We start from the raw sequence: 19947 nt of genomic DNA, 5'->3' as shown, positions 1-19947 counted from the left end.
AAACGCATACCTGTCAGCCAGAAAGGAGAGTAATATTAGCTACTCTACATACCAAGAGAATATGACATGGAGAATGAGGGCTTGGTCTCTGAAGCTGGACACACACGGCTTCAAATCTCAGCTCCCACTAACTGGGAGAAGTAAAGATCTTAGATCAATGCGGGGTTCACTGCAAGTACTGTGAATGTTGGTTGTTTAGTCTAACCATTACCCATTCTTGTCACAACCAGAGATGAAGCCAAAGGATGAATTGGGGTTTTTTGGTAGGGGAAGGGGAAGATCAAGCCGACAATGGCACAGAATGGGCGGGACTGGGATAGGGAAGGGGGCACAGAGGATCATAGGGAGGCATGCAAGAGAAGGCAAGGGGCAAACTGCTGCTGCGTCATTATTTCCCTGAGACCCCAGGGAGGGATCAAGAAGGCCAGGAAATTCACTTGGAACCTGTGATGGTCTCCCAGGATAATTACAGTCATTGCATTGGGGATAATAAAGAAAGAACAGGAAATGAGGCTCTAGCTCTGCGCATGACTCGGACAGGCCGAGACTCCAAGCATTCTGGGACCTTACCAACATAGGCAGATGGTGCTGGGAGGGGAGAGCGTGTGAACAGAGTCAGGCTAGGGAGCTGACCTAGTCGTCACACTGGCTCTTAAGGGCTAAATGGGTAGGACACTGTTCACGATTCAAAGGGAAAGTTCTAATTTTATTTTTATTTTTTTAAAAGATTTTATTTATTTGACACAGAGAGAGAGAGCTAGCATAAGCGGGGGGGGGGGGGCGGGTGGCAGAAGCAGGCTCCCCACTGAGCAGGGAGCCTGATGTGGGGCTCCATCCCAGGACCCCGGAATCATGACCTGAGCCGAAGGCAGATGCTTAACCGACTGAGCCACCCAGGCACCCTGGGAAAGTTCTGATTTTAATCAAGAAAACTTTATTTTTTTTTTTAAGAAAACTTTAACTGGGGGCGCCTGGGTGGCTCAGTCAGTTAAGCATCTGCCTTCGGCTCTGGTCATGATCCCAGCGTCCTGGGATTGAGCCCTGCATCCGGCTTCCTGCTCAGCGGGAAGCCTGCTTCTCCCTCTCCCACTCCCCCTGCTTGTGTTCCCTCTCTCGTTATGTCTCTCTCTGTCAAATAAATAAATAAAATCTTAAGAATAAAAAAGAAGAAAACATTAACTGAAGGATGTATTCCAGGTGGTGGAGTGACAGTGAAAGACTAGGAAGCATTCCCCTCTAAATTCTTCCATTGCCCCCTCCCTTTCTCCTTCCCTCCCTTCCCCTCTACTCTCCTCCCTTCCCTCGGAGGAATAACTGTGTAGTCTAGGAGATGTGCTGTAGTAAGGATATTCTTCAGAATCCAGTTGAAGTTCTTTCTTGAGTTTTTGGCCAATGGATGGTGGATGGTGGATAAATGGATGGAGACATGAAGGACTTTGAAAGAATTAAGGAGCGAAAACTGAGAACCATAGTCCAAGGTCAGACACTAGGGTAATCCACAGAGGTAAAATGCATCCTTGATAAACACAGTGACACCTACTGGTGCAAATGGGGGTTTAGCACAAAGACGATGTATTTCATTTCTATAAGAGAGTTTGTGATATAGTGGTTTCTTCTAGGAGTAGGTTTGTGGCTTCAAATCCTACCTGCACCAAAAAAAAAAAAAAAAAAAAAAAAACAAATCCTACCTGCACCATATACCAGTTGTGTAGACCAACGACCAGTTATATAGCCTCTCTGAGACTCAGTTTCTTCAGGAACTCATAACACCTAGTTCATATGGTTGCTATAGACATTAAATTAATTAATAAAAATAAAGTTCTTAGAACATTGCTTGGCACGTAACAAGTGCTCAATGCAATCCTTTTGGTTACCACAAAGACTGAATAGATATTAGCAATGTCTCTGGGAGTAAAGGATCTTTTGGCACAGATAGTCTCTGATCTCTGTCACCCTGTTACCCTAAATTTTTTCAATTAAATTTAATTGAAATATAATTCATTTACCATAAGACTCACCCTTTCAAAGCATTCAATTCAGTGGTTTTTAATATATTCATAAAATTGTGCAACTCTCACCACTGTCTAATATCAGACCATTTTCATGACCCCATTAACAAATCCTGAACCCATTAGCAGTCATTCATTCCCCATTCCCTGTTCCTCCGAGTCCCTGGCAACCACTAACCTATTTTCTGTCTTTACGGATTTGTCTATACTAGACATTGAATATAAATGGAATCATATAACATATAGCTTTTTGTATCTGGCTCCTTTTACTTTGTCTAATGTTTTCAAGTTTCCTTTATGTTATAGCATGTATTGGCACTTCATTCCTTGTTATGACTGAATAATATTCCATAGTTTGGATATACCCCATCTCGTTTATCATTCATAAGTTGATGGACATTTGGGCTGTTTCCACTGTTTGCCTGTTAAGAATAATGCTACTATGAACATTTGTGATGGCTAATTTTATGTGTCAGCTTGACTGAGCCAAGGGTAGCTGGTAAAGCATTATTTCTGGGGGTGTCTGTGAGGGTGTCTTTGGAAGAGATTAGCCTTTGAATCAGTAGACTAAATAAAGATGCCCTCACTTATATGAGTGGGCATCATCCAATCTGTCAAGGTCCTAAGTAGAACAAAAGGGCAGAGGTCTGGGGAATCTGTTCTCTCTGCTTGAGCTGAGACATTCATCTTCTCTTGCCCTGGGACTTAGAGCTCCTGGTTCTTAGGCCTCTCAGCTCCAACAGGGACTTACACTATTGGCTCTGGTTCTCAGGCCTTCAGACTTGGACTAAATTTCGTTACCAGCTTTCCTGGTTCTTTAGCCTACAGATAGCTGATCGAGAGACTTCTTGGCCTCCATAACAGTGTGAGCCAATTCTTATACTAAATATCCCCTTATATATATCACTGTATATTGGTTCTGTTTTTTTGGAGAACCCTGACTAATACAAAATTTTGCATTGACATGTTTTCAGTTCTCCTGAGTGCAATTTCTGGTATACACACAAAAAACTTTCTAAATATCTCAAGTTCTCTTTCTCTGCACAGCCACTGCCCTAGTTTGTCTCTTGCCAAGGCCATTCAACAGCCTACTAACTGGTCTTTCTAAGGATCTAATCCTCTCAATCCCATTCTCCACATAATTATCAAAGGATCTACGATTGAAAAAATAACACTAATAATAGTAAGAACAACTATGTACATTACAATGATTCATTCTTTTAAAAAAATTTGAGGTAGAGGGATGCCTGGGTGGCTCAGTCGGTTAAGTGCCTGCCTTCGGGTCAGGTCGTGGTCCCAGGATCCTGGGATCGAGTCCTGCATCAGGCTCCCTGCTCAGTGGGGCGACTGCTTCTCCCTCCCTCTGCCTGCCGCTCCCCCTGCTTGTGCTTGCTGTCTCTCTCTCTCTCTGACAAATAAATGAAATATTAAAAAAAATCTGAGGTAGGGGCGCCTGGGTGGCTCAGACGGTTGAGCGTCTGCCTTCGGCTCAGGTCATGATCCCAGGGTCCTGGGATCAAGTCCCACAAAAGGCTCCCTGCTCCGTGGGAGCCTGCTTCTCCCTTTGCCTCTCTCTCTGTGTCTCTCATGAATAAATAAACAAAATCTTAAAAATAAATAAATAAATAAATAAATCGGAGGTAGAGACTATTATGCTTATCCCATTTAGAGATAAAACTGAGTTCACAAAGCTGGTAAATGGCAGAGGCAGGATTTAAATCTAACACCAACCTGATTCCAGAATGCCTAACCTCTATGACATACCACCTTCCTGAAACACCTCTGGCCAACACGTCACTACCCTGCTGAGGACCTTACAAAGATTTCCACTTACCTAAAATAAAAACATGGCCTATTACTTATTGTACATGGCTATATCTCATTCGTAAATTCCTGGAGTATTTGTATTATCAACTCTCTAATTTATTCTGAAGCATCCCATACTTTGCATTTCCTCACATACATCAGACTTGTCATTTCTTGTTCAATGTCTTTCTTTCCCCCAGGAGAGAATGTAGTAAGTGCCACAGAGTCAGGAACCATGTCTTCCTGTTAAATTCCCAATGTCTAGGACACTGGCCAGAACATAGTAGACATTTGATAGCTATTTGTGGGATGAACGAGAATAGTTCTGTGTTCTTCATCTCTTGAGGACAATGACTTTATGATATGTACCTTTGGTATCTCCCTCCACTCTCCTCCAACTCCCACCTGGCACAGTACTAGGCACATAAGAAAATGCCAACCTGTTTTAGTCCTCGTAGCTCCCTTGACACTTTAGCACAGGTTATCTGCTGCCAAGTCTCAGCACCAGTGTTGTAAGGGTTTCTTTGTGTCAGTAACACATTCTGAGGAATTGAAAGAACATGCAGAATTCAAAATAGCCATGAAGAATAACTATTTAGGGGCTTGGAGAAGAGTTCTAAGCCAGACTGTGGTCTCATTTAGAGATTGATATGAAATTAACGAGTGATGCTGAAGGGTATATTGGTGATAGAAACTAAATTTTTATTTTTTTTAAAGATCTTATTTATTTATTTGATAGAGAGAGCGAGAGATCACAAGCAGGGGGAACAGTAGAGGGAGAGGGAGAAGTGGGTTCCCTGCCAAGCAGGGAGCCTGATGCGGGGCTCGATCCCAGGACCCTGGGATCACGACCCGAGCCGAAGGCAGACGCTTAACCATCTGAGCCACCCAGGTGCCCCAGAAACTAAATTTTTAATGTTGTTTAATTTAAATATCCATATATGGCTAATGACTACCATATTGGATAGTACAGCGCTAGAATCAGATTACCTGGGTTCAAATCCTGACTCCATTTTGTGACTGGCCAATTTATTCAACCTCTTTGTGCCTGCTCTCCTCATCTATAAAATGGGGAAAATAATAATAGGACTCATGTCATAAATTTGGTGTGAGGATTAAGTGACTACATACACACTTCAAGCTAGCACTTGGGTAGCTTGGAAAAGAGACCACTGACATACAAAAAATGGGTCATCTGGTCCACCTGATTAATAGAGTGCTGCCTCTGCTGGGAACACCCTTTTGTGGGCATTTACATGGTGTATTAGTTTCCTATTGCTACTATAACAAATACTACAACTTCTTGACCTGCAACCACACACATCATCTTACAATTCTGTAGTTCAGAAACCTTACTGGGCTAAAATGAAAGTGTCAACGGGATGCATACCTTTAGAAGGCTCTAGAGGAGATTCCATTTCCTTGCCTTTTCCAGCTTCTAGAGGTTACCCACATTACCTGGCTCATGGCCCCTTCCTTCATCTTCAAAGCCAGCAGCAGAGCATCTTCAAATCTCTATCTGACTCTGACACTCCTGTCTTCCTCTTTTAAGGACCCTTGTGATCATAATAGGCCCACCTGAAAAATCCAGGATAATCTCCTCATCTCAAGATCCTTAACATAATCACATTTGCAAGTTTGTTTGGCTATGTAAGAGAACATAGATTTGGAGGCCATTATTCTGCCTACCACACATGGGATATGGACATTTTCACATTCAGTGACCATTCTGAAAGGTCCATCCAGGTATCTCTCCCCTGGATCTTCCTGTCACCATCTTTTAGGCTTGTTCTTTCTCAAGTCCCTGCTCAGCTGGCCAAATTACTAGCCAGGGCTCATTAATAAATATAGATCCATGCTCAGTCTATCTTTACTTACACATGAAGTAGATAATAAGGTATACACCCTAAATCCTGCCCTTTGGGAGGATTTCAGGGCTACCCTGACTGGGGCAGTAGGACAAAATTGTTCAATTCTAGCTGGAACCAGTATGGCATGCAGATTGATCAATGATTCTTCCACATTTGCCCCTTTCATTAACTGATCATAGGGAATTCCTGGTGAAGCCAAGGATGGCTGGAGGAAGAGAGGGCAAAGTACTAGGAGCAAGTTACAGGAGAATCCTGGGCCACCTTGTTGTGATAGTGTATTTGTGCCTCTGGATTGCTCCAGGCTCATATCTATACCACTTCTATTTTGGAATGTTGCTATATGTGTTTAATTTTACAGTTTGGTGGATAAGATAATACCCAATTCATGATGGACAGTTCTCATAGGTACTTGGTGTCGGGTCCAGAAGCCTCCCAGGCTAGAAGTAAATTTTTAGTAAATTTCAGTCATTTCATTGGTTCTGATCTGCCATAGATTGTAAAAGCAGCAAAGAAAATAACTCTGCCAATAATAATTGTAAGACAGCATTGATTATAATTATTATATATGCATTCCAAGTTCAGAGATATTAAAATGTGAAAAACAACAACAACCCACAAACCATACATCTTAGAATCAGTAAAATAAGATACCACCCAATCCATTCTTCCATTGTCTATGTAAGGAAATAGGTCTAGAGAGGTAAGTGACTCACCCAAGATCACAGAACCATGGTGGCACATCCAGACACATCTGACTTCTACTCCAAAGCCAGTTTCATTTCAACATAAAGATTTATTACTAATGATTAGTATGAATAATAGCACCCCCAACTTTGCAAAATAAAGTTATATTAAGTGCCCTTATTCTCCTTTATGTCAGAAACGACCAGGAAAAGTAGAGGCTGGGTCTCTCCGGACTGTGCTCCTTACACCTTCCCCTCTGTGTCTATGCTTGCATAATCAGGTAGCTTCTAGAGGACTTGCTTTTCTCTGGGGAAGGGGCCTGGAGGACCAGAATTTCTAAGAGGTGAAAGAGAATTTATTTGCCCTTCTGTGGTGGTTGAAAAGTTTTCCTTGTATAATGAATTGATTTTTAAATGAAAAACCCAGTTCTAAGTACATCTGATTTGCATACATCTTGGAAATACAGTCATTTGTACTCTGGCTCCCCCACTCCCACCTACCTTGAATCTGCTTTCTAGCTGTTACACGGCCCCCTCATCTCCCCTTCCTCTGCCCACTCCACACTCCACCTGTGTGGTCGGTCTCGCCTTACTGCTGCAACGCAGCTGGGCTGAAGGCCAGGAGCGTCTAAAAGACCCTTCTCTGCCTGGAAGGGCTTGGAGTTGTCATTCTCCCTCAGAGACACAGTCAGAGCTTCAGAGCCCCAGAGCCTCCGGGTGTGGATATGACTCAGCCAAGTTTTCTCCTGCCCTTGCCAGCAAGGACCTGAAGTAGGAGTCCACCTCCGGGACTTTCAGAAAGGACTCCAAGCCTAGGTAGCCACAGTCCTACCTTCCTGGGTTCTTGTAGCCACATCTCAAAGCCCCACAGGCAAGATTCTGTGTAAGGTGGGGTAGGAAGAATGCATTTAAATGTCTAAACATGCAAGTGTGGAGCAAGTGGAGCTGTCTTTTTTTTTTTTTAGATTTGATTGCTTGCTTGCTTGATTGATTGATTTTAAATATGTCCTCTGGTTCTTTTAAGATTTTATTTGTTCATTTGACAGCGAGAGAGAGACAGTGAGAGCAGGAACACAAGCAGGGGGAGAAGCAGGCTTCCCACCGAGCAGGGAGCCCGACGCGGGGCTCGATCCCAGGACCCCGGGATCACGACCCGAGCCGAAGGCAGACGCCCAACGACTGAGCCACCTAGGCGCCCCAGATTTTATTTATTTTTGAGAGAGAGAGAGAGAGGGCACAAGCGAGCAGGAGCTGGGCTTGGGGTGGGGCGGTAAGGGACAGAGGGAGAAGCAGATTCCCTGCTGAGCGGGGAGCCGGATGCGGGACTCCACTTGGGACTCGATCCCAGGACCCCCAGATCATGACCTGAGGGGAAGGCAGATGCTTAACCGACTGAGCCACCCAGGCACCCCTCAATGATTGTCTTACACAAATCATTATTCATGCCCTGGGGTTCTGTTGCCAGAGGTTTCCACCCATTATAGAATAAGGGTTCTGTTAGGAAAGAAAGGGAAAGGCTGCTGTATTTGTCTGCTGGGGAGACTGGGTGATTTCTGCAACCTCGAACTGGAGGCTGTGAAGTCCAACATCAAGGTCCAGCAGGGGCCAGTTTCTGTTAAGTATTCTCGTCCTATTTGGAAACGTGTGCTATGCTCTCGAATGCTCCCCCTTTCCTCAGGGTGTGTGCTAGGAGAGGGAGAGAGAGAGCAAGTCCTCTGATGTCTCTTCTTCTAAAGGCACTAATTCCGTCTTGAGGGTCCCACCCTCATGACCTGGATTAACCCTAATTACACCCAAAGGCCTCATCTTCAAATACCATCATGTTGTGGGTTAGGGCTTCAACATAAGAAGGCGGGGGTGGCGGTGGGACACAAACATCCTGTTCATAACAGCTGCCAAGTAGGCAATAAATAGTGTCTGCCATTCCTTCTCTGTGGGATGATTGGGTGGGCCCAGCTTGGTAGCAGTCTGGGGAATATGTCGGTTGCAGGCAACATCAAAGATGCAGTTATGGTACACTCAGCAATAGTGAAATCATGTTTCTCTAGCCACTCAGGCTTAACACATTTTCTCACATTCTCCTTCACAGACCCCCAGAGCTTGGGACTCCTAGTGAATGGGCTCTATCCACAGACAATGTCCTTGATTATCTTAGTCATCGTAGGGCAGGCTGAGTGTGGGTGGGTGTTGCTTCTGTCATAACAAGACCAAGTTTATCTCAAAGAGTCTGGAATCTATGACGATGTGCAGTAGTAGCCTATTGGCAATTTCCTGAGTTCCCTGCTCACGTACTCTTTGTCTGCCTATGCCCACTGTCTCCACCACAAACAACTTCATAGTTATCCACGTTGCCCGATTTTGAGGCAAGGCCTAGGGATGGATATTTCTAGTCTCCTGAATAAAGGAAGTAAATATGACAGATTCGTATTTCACTAACAGTAATCTACATACTTCCTCACTTGGTATCTTCAAATGTCTTCACTTCCACCACCTTCACCCCAGAAAGCTGGACCTGAGTCATTCACTTCTCTGTGGGTATAAAAATTAGGGATCTTTGATTACAAGTAATAGAAACCAACCCTGGCTGATGAAACCCACAGGGGACTTTAGAAGAGGCTGTAGAAAGCTCACATGCTTAGCAGGACGGCTGGAGGATCACGCTTGGAACTGGACAGAAACAAAGTCAGCTCTGGAAGGTAAAGAAGCCAGAGCTGCAGGAATAGCCTGGACAGACGCCATTGTCTAATGAATGAAAGCCAACCGTTTTCAATTCAATTCTCTGCAGAACATTTGAACTGAAGGCAGGATCAATTTCAGATGGCCTGCAAATTTAAATGTGAAAGGAAAAAAATCAATAAAGCCTTTAGAGGAAAACACAAGAGAACCCTTTTGGGCCAGAGAGGGCAGGGCAGGGTGTCACATACAAGCCAGGCTTGTCTAGGGGAGAACTCCTAATCTAGACCAGGAATGGGAGGTGGAGGCAGACCCCAGAGGTTTGGAGGGGGCATGTTTGTGGCTGAGGGGTTTGAGAAGCAAGCACAGCAGATCAAGGCCTGTGGCAGCCCGACTGATTCCAGATGCCTTCCGTGGTGGCTTTGGTATTCCCAATACCCCTTCATTCTTAGAAAGGGTCAGCTCAGCCTGCTGGAAAAAGGCCTCAAGGCCCACAGCTGAGCAGGGACAGATACCGTGCATCTCTTCACCTGGTGAATGTGCTCAATTCGCTGGGGGCAAAGGATAGGAAACCAGCTTCGCAAGTGCAGAAATCCAGCATTCTCGGGGGAGCTCTCTGAGGAAGTGCAGCATACAGCTCGGAGATCAGAGAGGTTGCAATTCAGGGTCCTGGGTTACTTCAGCTGTGGAATAGAGCAGCTCAAGCAGAGACCACATGTTTTGCATATATTTTCATGAAAAACAACTATGAGGGGTGCCTGGGTGGCTCAGTTGGTTAAGCAACGGCCTTCGGCTCAGGTCATGATCCCGGGTCCTGGGATTGAGTCCTACATTGAGCTCCCGGCTCAGAGGGGAGACTGCTTCTCCCTCTGACCCTCTCCCCTCTCATACTGTTTCTTACTCTCTCTCTCTCTCTCAAATAAATAAATAAAATCTTTAAAAAATAAAGAAAAACAACTATGACTATTGTGCCAGGCCTGTTCTAAGCACCTCACATGCACCATCTTTTCAATCCTCCTGATAACTCTGTTGTGTAAGTTACTATCACTCTCCTCATTTTACAGATGAGGAAACTGAGGCTCAGAAAGTTTAAGGCACTTGCGTTGGATCACACTCTGTGTCAACTTGACTGGGCCATGGGTTGCCCAGACATTTGGTCAAAACTTATTCTGAGTGTGCTAGGAGGGTGTTTTGGGAGGAGGCTAACATTTGAATCAGTAGACTGGGTAAAGCAGTCTGTTGACTGAGAGAAGAGACAGAGCTGGGATTTAAATGTTGACAATATGGTTCCAGAGATACTTAGTCACTGTACCCTCTATTGCCTCTCATGGAAGCCAGGCAGATAAACATAGACCCCAAAGCACACTATTTGGACTGGCAACCAGAATGAATCAGAAGTCAGGGAGACACTGATAGAGTTGCATTCCACGTTTGAGAACCAGAGAGCCAGAAGGGATGCAGAGCAAGAGGGAGTGTCACAGAGCCCGGGTGTGAGAGCGTGACCGTGTTGAGGCACAATTCCGTACAGCCCTCATTTACCTTATACCTCCCTTTGGAGGGCTCCCATATGTGTTTCTTTCTTTCTTTCTTTCTTTCTTTCTTTCTTTCTTTCTTTCTTTCTTTCTTTCTTTCTTTCTTTTTTTTAAGATTTTATTTATTTATTTGAGAGAGGCAGAGAGAATGCAAGCAGGGGGAGCAGGGAGGGGCAGAGGAGAGAGAGAATCTCAAGCAGGCTCCACACTGACCTTGGAGCCCAACACAGGGCTCAGATCTCACGACCCTGAGATCATCACCTGAGCTGAAATCAAGAGTCAGACCCTTAACCGGCTAAGCTACCCAGGCACCCCCTTTCTTTCTTTTTTTCCTTAAGATTTTATTTTTTAAGTTATCACTTACACTCAACATGGGGCTTGAACTGACTCCCCAAGATCAAGAATTGCATGTTCTACCAACTGAACCAACCAGGCGTCCCTGCCCTCCAAATGTGTTTCTTAACATGTATGTAAGACTTCTGACACTAGGTTGATAGTGAGAATCTTAGGTTCCTTCAGAATTCCATAGTGGAATCTGTCCAGTAAGTCCTACTGCTTTGAGCTCTTCTGCATACAACATCGGGCTTCTTTAATACCTGCCTTTCTATCTTGGTAAGCGTAGACAGTGATTCTTATTTGCTTGTAGGATAATGTACTTATTCCTAACCCTGGTCTCTAATACTCTGCATAATTCAACAACCCCAAATCTCAGCTGCAGTCTGCCCAATCTCCACTCTGAACCCCACATAACACATTCATATTCCAGACTCTTCCACTTTGCTTTGCTGGCATACTCTTTCACCTTGTCTTTAACCATATAAATGCCACCAATCCTTCAAGGCCTAGCTCAAGTTCCATCCCTTCCACTTAGCCTTCTACATGAGGTTTTGCTGAGAAACAGAACCAATAGGAGATATATATGTATATCACATATGGATATACATATGGATAATATGTGATATATATGCTTATTGCCAGGAAATGGCTCATGCAGTTACAGAGGGTAAGAAGTCCCAAGATCTGCAGTTGACAAGAGGGCCAGGAGAGTTTGTGTGTAAAACCAGACCAAGTCCAAAGGCCTGGGAACCAGGAGACTTGATGATGTCAGTTTCAATGAAAAGCCCACAGGCTCAAGAGTCAATGTTCCAGTTTGAGTCCAAAGACTGGAAAACAAACCAATGTCCCAGCTCAAGCAGTCAGGCAAGAGGAGTTCCTTTTTACTTCAAAGAGGGTCAGTCTATTTTGTTCTATTGTTGATTTGATGATGGCCATCTCCATGAAGGAGGGCCATCTGCTTCATCCAGTCTATTGATTCAAACGTTAATCTCATCCAAAAACATACAGCATACCCAGAATAAGGTTTGATCAAATGTCTGGGCACCTGATGGCCCAGTCAAGTTGACACATAAAATTAACCATCAAGGGGTGCCTGGGTGACTCATTTGGTTGAGTGTCTGACTCTTGGTTTTGGCTCAGGTAGTGATCTCCTGGGTTGTGGGATCGAACCCTGAGTTGAGCTCCATGCTCAGTGAGGAGTCTGCTTGAGGATTCTCTCCCTCTGCCCTCCCCACTCTCTATCTCTCAAATGAATAAATAAATCTTTAAAAAAATTTAACCATCACACCTTCCTTCATTTTTGAATTGGAACTATGTGCTCCAAGTCCCAAATTGTAACCTGTGGTTACTCCTAAAGGGTGTCATTCCAGGAGGAGAAGGGAGAACTTCCATTTTTATTCTTTCCTGTTCAAAAAGAGCGGTAAAAGTAAGTAGTGGAACCTTGAGGAAAGGGTGCTTTTTTGGGTGCTTTTTAATTTTCTGGGTAAGTTTTCAAATGATCTATATTAAAAAATGGTACATTCAAAATAATGATCCAACTCCAGCTGCCAGTTATAGAAAATGCAGAGGAAAAAAGGAACATGTTTAATAAACCATGTGATACAATAAGCAAAACCCATGACTATTGGGAACTATTCAGGATAAACAATGTAGTTTCTTCAACAGAGAAATTGCAAGTGTTATAAAAAGAAGTAGAAGGAAAACCTATGATTAAAAGAGATTTTAAAAACATAGCAACCATTTGCAGTATGTGGACATTATTTGGATCCCATTTAAAAAAAACCTCAAAAAATGAAAATGGAAAAATTCATAGCATTTATGAGACAATTGGAAATCTAAAGGACATTTGACCCTATTAAGACTTTTTTTCCTAAGTGTAATGATTGTATTGTGGTTATATTTTAAACACTTATCTTTTAAAGAAACATACTCAAAATTTTATGGATGAAATACTGTTATGTCTAAGATTTGCTTCACAATAAATTGGACAAGGGTGTGGATGGGGCACGATTGTCATGGTTGATAATTTTGCGGATTAAGTGATACATAGAGGGCTCATTATACTATTTGGTCTACTTTTGTGCAAGCTGGAAGTTCTCTATAAATAAAAAGATTTTAAAAATTATGATATGTCCAGCACAATTTAATTGTAGGTAATTATTTCTACCCCAGCAACTGTGAAAGACTTATTTAAAAATTTAGAGGTTCACTCAAAAGATAGTTGAAAATTTCAGATGCTAAGAAATTTCCATCTCCGTTTTCCTCCTCCCACACAACATAATTGTCATTCCGGTTGCAGAACCAAACTCGTGTGAAACCACGTACAACACAAAGTAAATTGTCAGCTCACTTCTGGTTTCTGGCTGCAACTCAGCCCTGAGTTGGCTGTGTTCCTTCAGGTTCCCAGCTGAAGTCTCGGGTGAGACTCTTCCTGCTACAAAGACAGGAGCCAGACCCAAGGGCTTATGCAAAACCCAGAGGGGTCACCAAGATGATTAAGGCAGGGCCCCTGCCCTCAAGAACATGAATCCACCATTACATCCAAATGGGGAACCATCTACATTTCTCAGGGCATCTTCCAGAGTGTGAGATTTCCAGATACATCAGATCCTCCTTAACTTACTTCTCTCACTACAATTGCTCCTTCGAGAATTCATCCTGCTTCACAGCTTTCCACGCATCTAAAAGGTGATGATTCCCAGGTTCACGGCTCCAGCCCTGCCCTCGCTCCTGATTGCCGGCTCGAATGTTCGACTATTTTTGTGATGAAGGCGCTTCTCCAGCTCTCGTTTAATAGGGCTCCAGCCATTTCCTCAAGGCGCACCGCCACCCCTCTGCCCCTCCAGGGAAGTCATTCCTGATGCTTCTCTTTTCTTCGCTGTCCATATCCAGCTGCTTCCTAAGTCCTAGGGACTCTACCTTCAAACTGTTCCCCAAATCTGACTCCTGTTCACCACTTTACCGCTACCGTTTGGTCCAAATCACTAGTGTCTCTCATCTGGGTTACTGCAGTAACCTTCCAACTGGTTTTGCTGCTTCTCGCCTTATCATTTGTATTGATGAAGATTAGGTTTTAAAGAGATTAATCAGATTACAAGTCACCCCCCTACTTCCCTCTTAACTCCCTCTAGTGGCTTCCTTTTCTACTTATAACAAAATTCAAATTCCTTCCATGGCTGACAGGCTCCTCAACGACCTGAACCCTGCCTACCCACTGTTTCCCACTCCCTTTGGTTCATTCTCCTCTAGCCACTGGACTTGATTATGCTCTTCGAATGTTTGCTCCAGCCTCAGGTCCTAGTATTTGCTCTTCCTATTCTAGTTTGTTCTTCCTTAAAACTTCTTATGGCTTGTTCCCTCCCTTGGTTCAAGTGCCTACTTAAATGTTAGGTTCTAAGAAATGCCTTCTCTCTGCCCTATACAAAAGAGCCCTACCTCTTATCATTTACCCTCTTTTTTTGTATAACACTTATTGACACTTAAAATGATATGTTTATGTTTATTTCTTTATTTTCTGTTTCCTTCCCCTCCTCCTCCCACGAATGGAGGCTTCACGAGGGCAAGGACTTTGTTTCACCATTGTATTTCTAGGGCTTAACTCAGTAATTGAATAAGTATTTGTTGAGTGAATTGAATGAATGCATCTTCCAGGACTAGTCTGATACAGAATTTATCTTCTCTAGAGAATGGGAAAATGAAAATACCAGCTTGTTATCCTACTTAGAATCTCAGAGTGTAGGCATGAGCTATGGAGTTCATGTGTATTTCTACATGGGCTATCAGGGATTCTTTTCCCAAAAGACCCTGGTACCTGGTACATTGGGACTGACACCTGGCCCCCAGAGCTGGACCCACATTCAATTAGAGATCATTAACTTTACCTTAACCTTCCTGCTGGTATTCTAAAAGGAAAGCAGTTCACCCCAACAGGAGCACTCATACTTGGCCCATGAGCACTGGTTAGGTTGCTGAGGAGAGAGGGTTTGAATGCAGCCTCGATAAGAGTCTCAAATGATCTTTAGGCCCAGCTGTCTTGTAACTATCTCCTGCGGAGAGAAGTCTTGTGCTAAAATGCAAGAATTAGTTAAGCTTCAGAGCTGTAGAAAGCAGCACAGTGTGACCCTGTTTTGCGGCCTCATACAGTTTAACCCAGGTCGGAAGAAAGTGTTTCATGTCAGCTGGAACTGAGAGGGGTTGTACCTCACCTGTGACCCCAGAGACATGAGAGATATTATAGGGGGTGGTGGGGGCACCAGCCATAGTGGGGAGGGTAAAGACCTGTGCAGCAAGTCACAGCGTGTGCCTCGTGAGTAGTGACTATCGGAATGACAGGCGAGGTGCACGGTAAACACTGGGGATGTGCCCAGCAAGGGGCTGGATTAAATTATGTTTAGAGCCCTTTCATTTTTTTTTAAAGATTTAATTTATTTATTTGAGTGAGAGAGAGAGCATGAGCAGAGGGGAGAGGCAGAGGAAGAGGGAGAAGCAGACTCCCCGCTGAGCAAGGAGCTGTAGGCGGGGCTTGATCCCAGGACCCCGAGATCATGACCTGAGCTGAAGGCAGATGCTTAAAAGACTGAATCACCTAGGTGCCCCTAGAGCCCTTTGATTTAAAAAAAATTTTTTAAGATTTATTTATTTATTTTAGAGAGAGAGAGAGTATGCAGGCAAGGGGAGGGGCAGAAGGAGAGAGAATCTCAAGCAAACTTCCCACTGAGTGGGGAGCCCAGCATGGGGCTTGATCCCCCTGACCCTGAGATCATGACCTGGGCCAAAATCAAGAGTCAGATGCTCAACGACCCGAGCCACCCAGGCATCCCTAGAGCCCTTTGATTTTTAAGACAGGTAATAAATTATATATTTTAGAACAATTTCTATTTTTATTTTTATTTATTTATTTTAAGATTTTATTTATTTATTTGACAGAGAGACAGCGAGAGCAGGAACACAAGCAGGGGGAGCGGGAGAGGGAGTAGCAGGCTCCCCGCCGAGCAAGGAGCCTGATGCGGGGCTTGATCCCAGGACCCCAGGATCATGACCTGAGCTGAAGGCAGACGCTTAAGGACTGAGCCACCCAAGCGCCCCACAATTTCTATTTTTAAAAAGTAGGGGCTGGGGGCACCTGGGTGGCTCAGTCCTTAAGCGTCTGCCTCTGGCTCAGGTCATGATCCCAGGGTCCTGGGATTGAACCCCGCTTCCGGCTCCCTGCTCAGTGGGGAGCCTGCTTTTCCCTTTCCCTCTGTGCTCTCTTTCTCTCTCAAGTAAATAAATAAAATATTTAAAAAAATAAAGGAAAAAGAAAAAACAAAAAGTGGAGGCTGGGTCAGTCAGGTTTTCCTGCAATGATTTTGTGTAAACAAATAAACAAACTCAAATTTCAGAGGCTTATATCAACACCACCACATCTATGCTTCTCACCATAGATCGCTGGAGTGGTTCTTCTTCAGGCTGTGAGTCTGGTTCAGGTCTACTCCCTGTGTCTCTCACGCTGGGACCAGCAGCTTCTCATGGCACATGGCTGAGGTCCAAGAAGCCACGCCAGACCTTGCAAGCACATTTAAAGCCTCTGCTTAGGTGACGTTCATGAATATTCCATTGACAAACAAAAGAGAGAGTCCAGCCCGACATCAAAAGGTACTGCACTGGGGGACCCTACAAAGTCACACCGAAAAGGCTGTGGATGTTTCTTTTTTTTTTTGCTGGGAGGAAGCGAAGGAGCAGTAACCCAATATCCTACAGGGCCCATCAAGGCTGTTTAGAGGCACAAGTGAGTTACCATGGAAACATCTTGAGTGAGAAGAGTAAAATCTCAACGGTAGGGGCATGCAGCCAAGATTGTTCCTTTGTTACTGTTACTTTGATACATATTCCTTGATTTTTACCCTCCAGGCTAAAATATGAACCTCCTTGATTTTTGCCCCCAGGCTAAAATATGAGCCTGTGGAAGCTCAAATTACAGGGTCATGAATCTCTGTCTCTGGCAGGAAGCACCAAGGCTGAGAACTTGAGCACATAGAGCTTGCAACTTGTCATGTAAGGGGCTGTATGCTCAGGCAGCGAAATGCAGCAACCAGGCCTGGCATGGAAAAATAAAACTCTTGGGTCTTTTTCAAGTTTGTTTAAAATGACAGGTAAGATCTTCCTTGCTCTGCGTTTATGGACTTGGTTCCGCCATGACGTCTTTTCGCATCTAAGAATTACAGCAACACTCGGTGTACCGACATTGTGTGAAAATCAAGGTCCCATGCAACTGATATTTCCATGTAATGGAAACTTGCCTCTTCAAGTGCCAAAACAGTGTTTATTTTAACCACTTTAAAAAAACAGAAATTGCTTTAAAATATGTAACTTGCTAACTGTCTTAAAAAACAAAGGGGCCTAAACATAATTCAGTTTTTTCTTAAAGACTCAGGATATTTGGGGTGCCTGGGTGGTTCAGTGGGTTAAGCATCTGACTCGATTTTGGCTCAGGTCATGGTCTCAGGGTCCTGAGATCAAGCCCCACATCAGGCTCTGCACTGAGCGTGGAGCCTGCTTGGGATTCTCTCTCTCTCTCTCTCTCTCTCTCTCTCTCTCTCTCCCCGCCTTTCCCTTTGCTCCTCCCCCTGGTCTCACTCTCTCTCACTCAAAAATAAATAAATAAATAAATAAATAAATAAATAAATAAATAAATAAATAAATAAATTATGGGGGTACCTGGCTGGCTCAGTTGGAGGAGCACATGACTTTTGATCTTAGGGTTGTGAGTTCGAGCCCCACATTAGATATAGACATGACTTAAAATAAATTAAAAAAAAATTTTTTTAAGATTTTATTTATTTTTTGACAGAGAGAGACACAGTGAGAGAGGGAACACAAGCAAGGGGAGTGGGAGAGGGAGAAGCAGTCTTCCCGCAGAGCAAGGAGCTCATGTAGGGCTTGATCCCAGGACCCTGGGATCATGACCTGAGCTGAAGGCAGACGCTTAACGACTGAGCCACCCAGGTACCCCCCAAATTTTTTTTAAAAATTAAAAAAAGTCAATTATGACAACCTGATAAAAATAAAATTTCTGTACTACCAAAGATACATACCCAACTTACAAAGCAAGCAAAAGACTAGAAAGAATAGTTATCACAAATATAAAAGGCAAAATTTTAGTATCCAAAATATATAAAAGATGTCTACAAATTAATAAGGAAAAGATAACCTAAAAAAAGTATGGGCAAAGGAAATGAACAGACAATTCTGTGAAGAGGAAATACAAATGGCCCAAAACATAAAAAGATGTTCATTCTCCCCTGTGATAGAATCATATATAGTAAACCAAAACAAAGAGATCCTTTTTACCTATCATATTGGCAACAATTTAAAAGATCACTTATAATCAACATTGATGAAGATGTGGGGAAACAGTTATTTACACACATTCTGGCTTAAGTGCAAATCACGTCTAGCCTTTTTGGAAAGCAAATCATCAGTCTTCATTAAATTTTTTAATTTGTATACATTCAACCTAGATATTCACTTCCAGATGGCTTGCCTGAGGAAACTTGCATGTGTGCGCTATGAAACATATAGGATCTTCCCTGGCACCTGTTCATTGGGTGAAAGACTAGAAACAATCTAAATATCCATCAATGGGGAGAGTGTTAAATAAACTCTGGTAAGCCCATACTATATGTTGGGGGAAGCTCCACTTCTTTTCTGGTCTCATATTTCCAATGAGAGGAAATTAGAGTCCCCCCTCCCCATTCACACCTCTCTATGGGAAGAGGGGACATCTATGATTAATGAATTTGGAAGAAAGAACTGGATATGCTCAGCCAAGTTCTTTCCTTTTCCTCTTTTTTGATGATCCTCAGGGACACTGCATTTTGACCTGTTTTCCACTGCTTGACACGGTAGTAAATGAATGAGGAAGCCTATCTATTTCCACCCCATCTATCTAATTATAGGCTGAACTGCTTATAGCCAAAAATTTGAATCCATGTTCTATCCAATGCTCAGCTGTAAAAAAGCAGACGCTGTGGTCTACTGTCTATTTTTCGGTTGCTTCTGTTTGGGGATGGGAATAAAGAACTGTAAACAGTAACCTTCTAAAAGCCCAACAACTTGGTACCTTGAGCAGTAAACTGGGACTGGCCCTAAGAACAGAAAAAAAACACATGGAGAGATCATGCTCCTGGCACAGCCCCGGCTGCTGGCATTAGGCTTTGCTGCCGTTGTAGGAAGGACAGGGCCAGGGTTCCTTTTGCCCTTGACTGTTTGAAATACGGTTTGAAATGTGGCCACTTTTTATAGCAGTTTTTAGGGTCAAGCAGGAAATGAACCTCTTAGATTCATTTGGCTTGTCTACAGGTTAAAAGTCACATCCACCATGCTGACCAATTATATAACCTCTGACCGTGACCTTGGATTTTCGAGACTCAAAAAATACAGCTCCATCATCAGAATGAATGCATGCACGTGTTCACATGTGTTTAATAGGCTTTTTTTAAAAAAGATTTTATTTATTTATTTGACAGAGAGAGACACAGCGAGAGAAGGAACACAAGCAGGGGGAGTGGGAGAGGGAGAAGCCGGCCTCCCGCCGAGCAGGGAGCCCCACGTGGGGCTCGATCCCAGGACGCTGGGATCATGACCTGAGCGGAAGGCAGGCACTCAATGACTGAGGCACCCAGGCGCCCCTAGGCTTTTTTTTTTTTTTAAGATTTTATTTATTTATTTGACACACAGAGAGAGAGAGAGAGCACAAGCAGGGGGAGCAGGAGAGGGAGAAACAGGTTCCCCACTGAGCAAGGAGCCCGATTCGGGGCTCAAACACAAGACCCTGGGACAATGACCTGAGCCGAAGGCAGATGCTTCACCGACTGAGCCACCCAGGTGCCCCTTTAATAAAAAAAATTTTTAAATTAAAGCATAACATGCATGCAAAAATGTGCTCAAGTGAACACTACCGATATCAACCACTCAGATCAAGAGACAGAAAAGTATCTTATTAGTAAGCAACTATGCCAACCTTTTGGGTTGAAGTAGAACAACACCTCAGTAGAAT

The sequence above is a fragment of the Eumetopias jubatus genome, unplaced genomic scaffold (assembly GCF_037043125.1).
Source record: "Eumetopias jubatus isolate StellerSeaLion01/CBP00866 unplaced genomic scaffold, mEumJub1_p1.0 scaffold_5, whole genome shotgun sequence".
NCBI lineage: Eukaryota > Metazoa > Chordata > Mammalia > Carnivora > Otariidae > Eumetopias > Eumetopias jubatus.
The sequence above is the reverse complement of the archived record's forward strand: the minus strand, read 5'-3'. Positions refer to the sequence as shown.